At 50.8% G+C, this 8418-nt stretch overlaps 1 long non-coding RNA gene across 2 annotated transcripts; it reads left to right on the forward strand.

The window, feature by feature from the left end:
- The first annotated feature begins 3057 nt into the window (after nucleotides 1–3057).
- LOC146893477 (uncharacterized) lies at nucleotides 3058–8073 on the forward strand. 2 transcript variants are annotated; one of them, XR_015738422.1, is made up of 5 exons: nucleotides 3058–3325; nucleotides 4165–4247; nucleotides 4498–4671; nucleotides 5704–5830; nucleotides 7743–8073. It is a non-coding gene; the product is annotated as an uncharacterized LOC146893477 (long non-coding RNA). The 2 variants fall into 2 exon arrangements; XR_015738421.1 differs by having other exon boundaries at nucleotides 3061–3325; nucleotides 5704–8073.
- The last annotated feature ends 345 nt before the right edge of the window (nucleotides 8074–8418 follow it).

The following is an 8418-nucleotide window of genomic DNA, read 5'->3' on the forward strand; positions in this document are numbered from 1 at the left end:
AAACCCCATTCAAGTGCAAGACCTCCCAAAAGAGTCAGAGTTCATGCTGCCAGCATAAATCAGGAAGCCGCTGTTTCTTTAAAGCCTTGCAGTTTTTGCTGCTAATGCTGAGCCAGGAAGCGTTCTCTTTAAGGAGCTGTGCCTCTGTTTGCTGCCAGCAAACAGAACCCATCTGGAAAAAAAAATGTGACTACCAATAAGCTGCTCTTGGCTCCCATTTTTGTGGGTCTAGAAGCCCTCCTTCTTCTTAAGCTTTTCTAGGTCTTATGTGGATCTGTGACCCAGATGGTGGGCACCATTTTGTAGACTGAGGTCCTCATTCATATCCTGGCTGCCCAGACTCAAATAATCACACAGAAACTATATTGCAATGCTGTCTGGCCTATTAGCTCAGGCTTCTTATTAACTAACTCTTACATCTTAAATTAACCCATTTCTATTAATCTGTATATCACCACAAAGCTGTGGCCTACTAGTAAGGTTCCAGCGTTCTGGCATCTTTCTTCTTTGGTAACTACATGGCATCTCTGTGCCTCTGCCTACTCTTCTTTGTCTCTGTTCGGATTTCCCACCTGGCTTTACTCTGCTAAGCCATTGGCTGAAGCAGCTTTATTCATTAGCTAATAAAAGCAACACGTATACAGAAGGGCATCCCACATCAGGTATCTACCTCCTACTCAGGTGGCAGGCGTGAGCGTAGACCAGCAGAGATGCACAATGCCATGGTATGTGATATTCCCATTACAGAATGCAACATCTGTAAATATCCCTGATGACATAAATAACATGAAAGGTAAAGGGGCTGGGAAGCTGCAGGATTCGAGTACTTCTTGCCTTTGACTTTGATAGAACACAGCCTGAGCTGTTCCACTGCACCTGTAACTTCATTTTTAACATGGCTTTGTTTAACCAGCTACAAAATCTTCGCAAGTCCAGCACTCAAATACCAGGCCACAGGAGGCTCCTATGGACCTAAATGAGGAAGTGAGGGGTGGGAGGGAGGTAGAGGAGAGGGAGACCTGAGCGAAAAATCCAGGGACTGGGCCCTTGCTTCAGGAGACCAACCTGTGATAAAGCCAGAAGGAACAAACAGGAAGCTGAGCCTGAATATTGACAGGGAGCGGGTGGGGGATGGGGTAGGGAAGTGTGAGCTAAACTTTAAGAACCTCTTACTCCTTAGCAATTACAGTGTGAAGGGTCAGGCCCCTCTCCTGGCACCGCTAACTCCTGGCTCATTTCTTCTCATCTCTCAGTCCCGACTCCCAGACCCTGTCGTGGAACACTGACCACCTGCTTCCTACTTCTCCCTTTGCCCGGCCCACATCCTGTTTGCAATTATTTCTTTTCTATAACCTGTAGGAGGGCAGGAGCTGTGTGGCTTCCGGCCTCACCCTGAAGGAGCCTGGCACAGAGCTTAGGAAAGGCTCGGCGGACACTCGTGGCCAGCCCCACCCCATGATTCCATGCATTGCCCTCCTCGGCCTTATCTCAAGCCAGTTTCCTATTTGGGTATCAGGTTTGGGTAACAGGGGCAGGTGCACCGCCTGGCTTTATCAGCTGGGCAAGTGTAATGGGGGTCACCTTTCAGATAAGACACAGGTAGGAGGAGACGTTAGAGCATGAAGTCATAGAGGGAATCTCTTGGCCTGCTTTCCAGGCTCTCAAACAGTTCTGTTCTCTCATTCATTCATTCATTCATTTTTCCTCTCTCTAACAATGTGCTCTGAACACTGACTCCATGCCCAGCCCTGCAGAGAAGCTTCTGGCACTCCATCTCTGCTCAGATGTAGGTCTAGCAGAGTACCCGTTTCTGGAATTAAGAGGGTGTACTTTCAGATTCTGGGTCTTCGCTGACACCTAGGAAACCATGGCTCTTTCTTCCTTGAGCTTCTGTTCCCCTCCCTTGTGAATCGGTCTTACAAGGCTTCTCCCGCAAGGCTGCTGTAGGCTGGAGGTGGTGAAGTAGATATGATTACCTTCTTCCATTTGAAGTTCTCTCTGTTGCCAGCTGCCCTTGATGCTGCCTCCCAGTCAACCCTACGTCTCCCAGTGACGTTTCCTCCTCCTTTCTTCAAAGCAAGGTCTTCAGTCTGCTCTGTGTCAGTGCCAGCTACAGTTCCCTAAAGGGCAGTGCCCAGACCACCAGCTCCCGAGTCACCCAGGGGCCTGTAGGATGGCAATCCCAGACCACCAGCTCCCGAGTCACCCAGGGGCCTGCTAGGAAGTCAAACCCTGAAACTCAGGAAATTATATAGATACAAAACAGAAATGTTTAAACATTTTTGAGATTCTAATTTAATTACATTTCTCCCTTCCATTTTTTACATCTAAAACCTCCCACCATCCCCTCTCCACTCTCCTTCAAATTCATGGCCTATTTCTACCTGAATTGTTACAAAGGATCCCATTTCATGGAATCAGAACAGAGCTCCGCAGACGGCCTAGCAAACCTATTCCTGAGGCAGATGCCTACACTTGGCGCTTCTGAACTCTGAGATGCCCCTTGGTGGCAGTGCCAGGTGCCAAGGAGAAAGAATGGCAGGAGGGTCCAGAAACATGTGTGCCTAGCAGCGAGATCAGGAGAGGGAGCACGCGTGATGCTGGCATGAACGGATAGGGAGAAATGAGCATAAAGGAGTGGCAAGTACCAGTGCCACCTGTGCCTGGGGGGTGGCATCTACCCTAGGCAGGGGAGACACCAGGCACAGTTCTCCCAGAGGCACACAGTGGCTCTGCAGGTGGTATCCAACAAGGAAACTTTCTAGGTCAAGAATGCAGATATCCTGAAAGCTTTGCTTCAAATATTTTGTTCCTGTATTAGATACGTGTCCTGGTGAAATCAGGACCTGTGCCATTAATGGAGACCTCCCACGGGTTGGGTGGAGCGCCGTGCCCAAATGTCTGTCGAAGAGAAAAGACACTAAGGTCAAACTGGTAAAGCCGTCCTGACTGTGCCAGGTGGGAGAGTGGAGTTGAGAAAGTCACGTGACTTCTCAGAGCCTTGGTTTGCCCATCTGTAAAACCAGGGCAAACAAACCCTGCCTCTCAGGCTACTGGTGAGGAAGTCGGTGAACTGGAAGAAGCATTCATGGCCCCACACAAACAGAGGCAGGGACCAAGGGCTCTGTCTTTCCCCACCCCTTGTCCTGAACAGGATTCCAGGCGCAGGCTCCTCCTCTCCGAAGCGGAAGGAAGGGAAGGAAGTTGGTCCACAGTCCCATTGACTGCCTGGGCTCTGGCAGCCAGGGTCTGAAACCACCCACCAAGATGATGTTCCAGTCTGCGAGTTGCACTTTGATGGACATGCCTGTGCTGAGCACAGAAGGTTTGCATTTTCCTTGAGACAGTTGGAGAGACAGGAAGTGGGAGGCACTGGGAGGCAGAAGGAGGATCCCAAGCCAGGGCCAGCAGGAGAGCCTGGAGCATGCCAGGAAGCTTGCAGTAGATGCTCAAATGACCAGCGAAGGACAAGGGGAGCTTGTTTAAGACCCAAGTCCTTGGCATTTCGTTCCGAGTGAGGCAAGACTTCAGTCAACTCAACTGAAAAGGGTGGTGAGGCACTGAGCCTGGGAGGTGGCCCGGGATCCTAAGCAGTGATGTGTGACTCCATGGCTGTACCTCACACAGGGAGGGAGTCACATTGCAAATTCCAGAAAGGCTGGGAGTTCTCAGAATAGTCTTCTAGGCTCTCTGCAGCCCACGCTGCTAACTGTCCCCAGGCTGTGTCTCCATTTCCATTTTGCCCCGTGTTTCTGGATCTATTCTTGAGACCCCTCTGGGCATGACTGGGGTCCACACGGATGCCAACAGCAGTGAGGGAGTATACGGGACAGGAGTGAACACTATCCTAAGATCTCCTGTGACTCCCAAGCGCCATGGATTGACTCTGCCAGCTCCTGGAGCTCCCTTGTCCCCCTTTATCCCCCTGGATAGAATCAAGAAGATCTGGCTTCATTCACCACAGAAGTTACAGAAAAGGAAGCCACCGAAAGCAGGAGGTTGCCCATAACAGTCACCCAACGACTGCTGCAAATACTTTGTTGCCAATGGGCCAGCCATAGGGTCTCTTGGCTCCTCCCTGGAGTCCAGAAAGTGTGGCTAACACTGTCCTTTGGTGCTTGTCTTGTCCTAAAATAAATGCATGTGCCCTTGTCTCCCTACCAGGCGACAACCCCAACTACCTCCCTAAATCCCCCAGATGCTGGGATGAACCACAGGCTGATACAGAGGGTGCTTAGAAGATACAGGTGAGTGACTACTGATCCACTAGGAAGCTGGCCTCTGACAAGTCATTCTGAAGTGATCCCTGGACCAGCTTGACTCCTGACCTTATTCGGATAAGAAGGTGCCCTCTGGCCTCCACCAGAACCCCTTTGCTCAGCCCCACTTTTGGGCTGAGAATAGGGGATCCCTCTATCTACAGGAAACCCCCAGACAGGCTCTCTCTGTGGAGAGCTCTGGGGCTATTCCAAGACACCGAGCATCTCCCTCCTCCAGGTCCTCCTTCAAACCCCCATTTGCATCTCCGTCTTCCAGAAGGTCCAGAGAGCCTCTCCTCTGGTTTGTTTCACATCTCCTGCTTTCCTGTGTCTCCAAACCAAGTGGTCAGGACGGCCTGTTGTCTTGATGCAGAGAATGGCTCATCAGGCAACTCTTAGGTGCTGACACTTGGTAAGTGGCTTTACATGTCTCTTTGAAGTACATTCGCTGTAGCTTGACACAAACCAGACACGGGGCTGAAGGCGAACTCCGCATCATTCTCTCACCGACCCTGGGGGATGAACTCTATTATTTCTCCAGCTTTATGGTTGGGAAACAGAAACTTTGGAAGGGTCCAGGACTGACCTGGGGTCTTCTGGCTGATAATGGCCAGCAGTGATGGGACTAGGCTGGAGGTGTGTCTGGGTTCCAGGTCTGCTACCAACAACCACCTCACCGCGCTGTACTTTTCAGTGCCGCCCGCTGCAGCATCTTCTGGGGACTGGCTCGAGGCCTATTCAGTTTAAAGGAGGCACTCAACAGTGTGGGTGGTGGCTGAGAAGTCCCCATGGAGCAGTGTTAGCCAACAGCATGGCCAAGCTTATTCCTGGCTTCACGGCAGATGTTGAAGCAGAATTGCAGTGTAAATCTTGAAGCTACTACCACCACGCTGGGGGACTATATGGATGGAGACTGGGAGGTTGCCAGGCCCCACAGGCAAGGACTCTATATAGAATCTGATGGGCAATAGAAGTAAGGAGGCATAGTTAGTCCCTCTGCCTCTGCTTGGTTGAGTTTCCAGTCTGCTCGGGTATCTCCTCCGTCAGGAAGCCTCTCCTGATTGCGTCTCTGTCTCCTTGACGGCATTGGGCACTACCCTCTCATTTGTCGATGCATTGTCTTCTTGGTACTTAACACAGTGCATCTGATGGTCTGTACGTCCCTGCCTGCTCTGCTGTGAGCTCGTGCTGCCCAACCTCGAACTAGGAAAGCTAGTCACAGGAGATTTGTTGAACACATGGGGAGGGGGGTGGTGGACAGAGACATGGAGGGGAGAGAAGGCCAGAGTTGGGAGTGATGGCAGATTTGCTTGGAGCTTGAGACACCCCCACAGGTGCATGGTAGCCTGTGTCTCTGGAAAGGTGCCTTGTCCCCAGGACAGTCCTCATGGCTATGAGTGCTGTTCATGGGAACTCATGCTTTTCCCACATTATTCTCAAATAGGCTCCGGAAAACTCTGCGGTGCCAACAAAGAAGCCCTCAGAGTGTTTGCTTTGGTGCTTAGAGCTGAAACAAGAAAGAACCCTAACCCTGGTGGCACAGTAAAGGAAGCCTGTGTGCACAGAATGGGGTAAGCACCCCCCAATATGGCAGTCAAGGCTGAGCTGTGGGTTCTAGCTCCTCGTTCCTTGCTCCCAAGGGTTTGAAATGTCAAGCATGTACTGATTGGACTTGCTCAGAGGGGAAGCAGGAGCCCGGACTCACTGTGGAAATGAGTTACGAATGCCGGTGAAGGCTGAAGCCAAGTCCTCCAAGCCTGGGAGGTGGCAGCCATTGTGTGGAGTGGGAGAATGGATAAGTCTCTGCATGCCAACAAGAGATGGCTCTACCCAGGCCAGAGCAAGAGATATTGGCCTGGAAATGGTCACTGCTGGAGAAGGCTATGTCCTTATCTGAAGGGAGGATCAGAACAATCAGTTACCTCAAGGAGTAGCCAAAGGGAGAGGACATGGGGCCAGCCTGGAGGCAGCAGTTTCTCCACAACTAGTGTACCTGTGAGCACTTCGAACTTGTGGCTATATGAGTATGGTAAGCGGAATAATGGCCACCAAGGATATCCACATTCCCACCCTGGAACCCACGGCGATGTCACCTTAGGCTACAAGGGATACTCTACAGACAGGATTCAGTGAAGTCCCTGGGATGGGGAGGTGGCCAGACTGTCCAGGCTGGCCGCCTGAATCTTACATACCACTAAAATCAGAGACCCTTGTCCACTGACTGTCTGAAGAACACGTGACAACTGAAGCTAGGGTTTGGCCAGCTACACCTCCAGAGCAGGTTCCCGTTTCCCACTGCGTATGCCCGGCACTCAGGCCTCAGCTTCCTCCAGGACTGCCCGCACTTCTTCCTCTCTTGCCACAGTGCACCAGCCAGAGCTGTCTGCACCCAGGGCTCCATCCTGCCTGCTCTTCTCTGCCTATGGTTTGCTTTCTTCATTCAGCCGGCCTCCATGGCCTGAAATGCTCTCCCCTGTCTATAAGTTCTCAAGCTGGGCCTCTGTGTACCAGTCATTGCCACCTGACCCCAGACTAAAACTTCCACGGGGTCTCACTGTCTGATAGTTTCCTGGAATGTGAAGACCCGACTTGATCCTGCCATCTGCTCATTGCTCCGTCTGTCTAGCTTCCCCTGGTTCATACGAACTCCTTCCAGGAGTGGAGTGGGTCTAGTGTATCGTTCATGAACATGCTATTGTTTATAAACATGCTGCATATGCCCTGGAGAAAGGGATTGGTGGCTTAGTCTGTGCAGGCCATTGTAACAACTTTCCTGAGACTCTGTGACTATAACAACTCATACTTAGTTCTCCTGAGAGTTAGAAAGACTGTAACCTGAGTACTGAGACGGTGAGATGGTTGGGTGTTGGCAAGGACTACCTCTTGCCTTGCAATGGTGGTTTTCTTGCTGTGCTTTCACCAGCAGGGAGTGAGCAAGCTTCCCTGTGTCTGAGGAGGACGTCTGTCCCACTCATGACTACCTTCTAAAAGTCCTTCCTCTTAAAACCTACACACTGCGGGGTAGAATTCAAACATCTGACCTTGAAGGGCAGACATCAGAAGGCCTCCATAACAGAGAGCAAGCTCAGGGGGCACATGAAAAGAGGCGGGGTGATGGGGGTGTCTGAAACCTTCACGTTTTATCCCAGTGTCTGCTTTCTACAGTGCTCAAACATTTTCCGATCACGTACGAATCTCTGTGCATACTTGAGACTGTAGTAGCCAAGTTTAGCCAGAATCTTTAAATCCAACTGCTGACATTTACTCAGTAAGCACTTGGACCTTAGCAATAACCCCAGGAGGCAAGAAGAATGCCAGAAGCTTCTATACAGCTCAGCTATCGCAGCAAGAAATGAATCCGAAAGCAACACAGGAAGCGGCGGACCTCGCACATGTCAGCCGGTGAAATGGCTCACGTGCGCGCTCCTTCCTGGTCGCCTGGCCCTGAAGCTAGTATCATTAATTCTCACTCTCCTGTTACAGACCACAGAAGTGTGGCTTCCAGAAGAGGAGACCTTAAGCTGTTGCATAACTAGGGAACCATGGTGTCAGCTTCTGCTGTGCGCCCCTCACTCCCAGTAGAAGGAAGCGTCCCGCGTCACCGAAGGTGATGGAGCTCATCCTAGGCCACAGGAACCATGGTGCTGTTTCCAATTTCCCCATGTAAAAGCCTCCTATTCTGCATGGTTGGTTTCAAATGCGTTCACTCCGCTCATTATGGCCTGAATTGTGCCCCCATCCTCTTAGAGTTTGTATGTTAACTCCCTCAGACCTCAGAAGGGGATTGCATTTGCAAATAAAGCTTTAAAAAGAGCTCATGAAGTTCACAGTTCTTTAAGGGTGTTCTCAGTCCAGCATAACTTACATCCATCAATAAAAGAGAGAACCTGGACATGCGGAGGAATGGCCGAATCACACAGAGACACCCCAAGTGAAGCCAGCCATTTTCGAGGCAAGAGAAGAAGCCTCAGAAGAGAAGGCTGCTAACACCGTGAGCTTGAACTTCAGAACTCTGAGACAGCTAGCCTCCGAAGTGCAAGCCCCTTCATCCACGGCATAATATTCTACAATCTTGTAAAACTGGTATTTTTACCTAACTTTTTCCTCGTCTTTGAGACAAGGCCTCACTAAGTAGCCTAAGTTGTGCTCAAACTGATAA

This window comes from Myodes glareolus, chromosome 7 (assembly GCF_982192425.1).
Source record: "Myodes glareolus chromosome 7, mMyoGla1.1, whole genome shotgun sequence".
Classification (NCBI taxonomy): Eukaryota; Metazoa; Chordata; class Mammalia; order Rodentia; family Cricetidae; genus Myodes; species Myodes glareolus.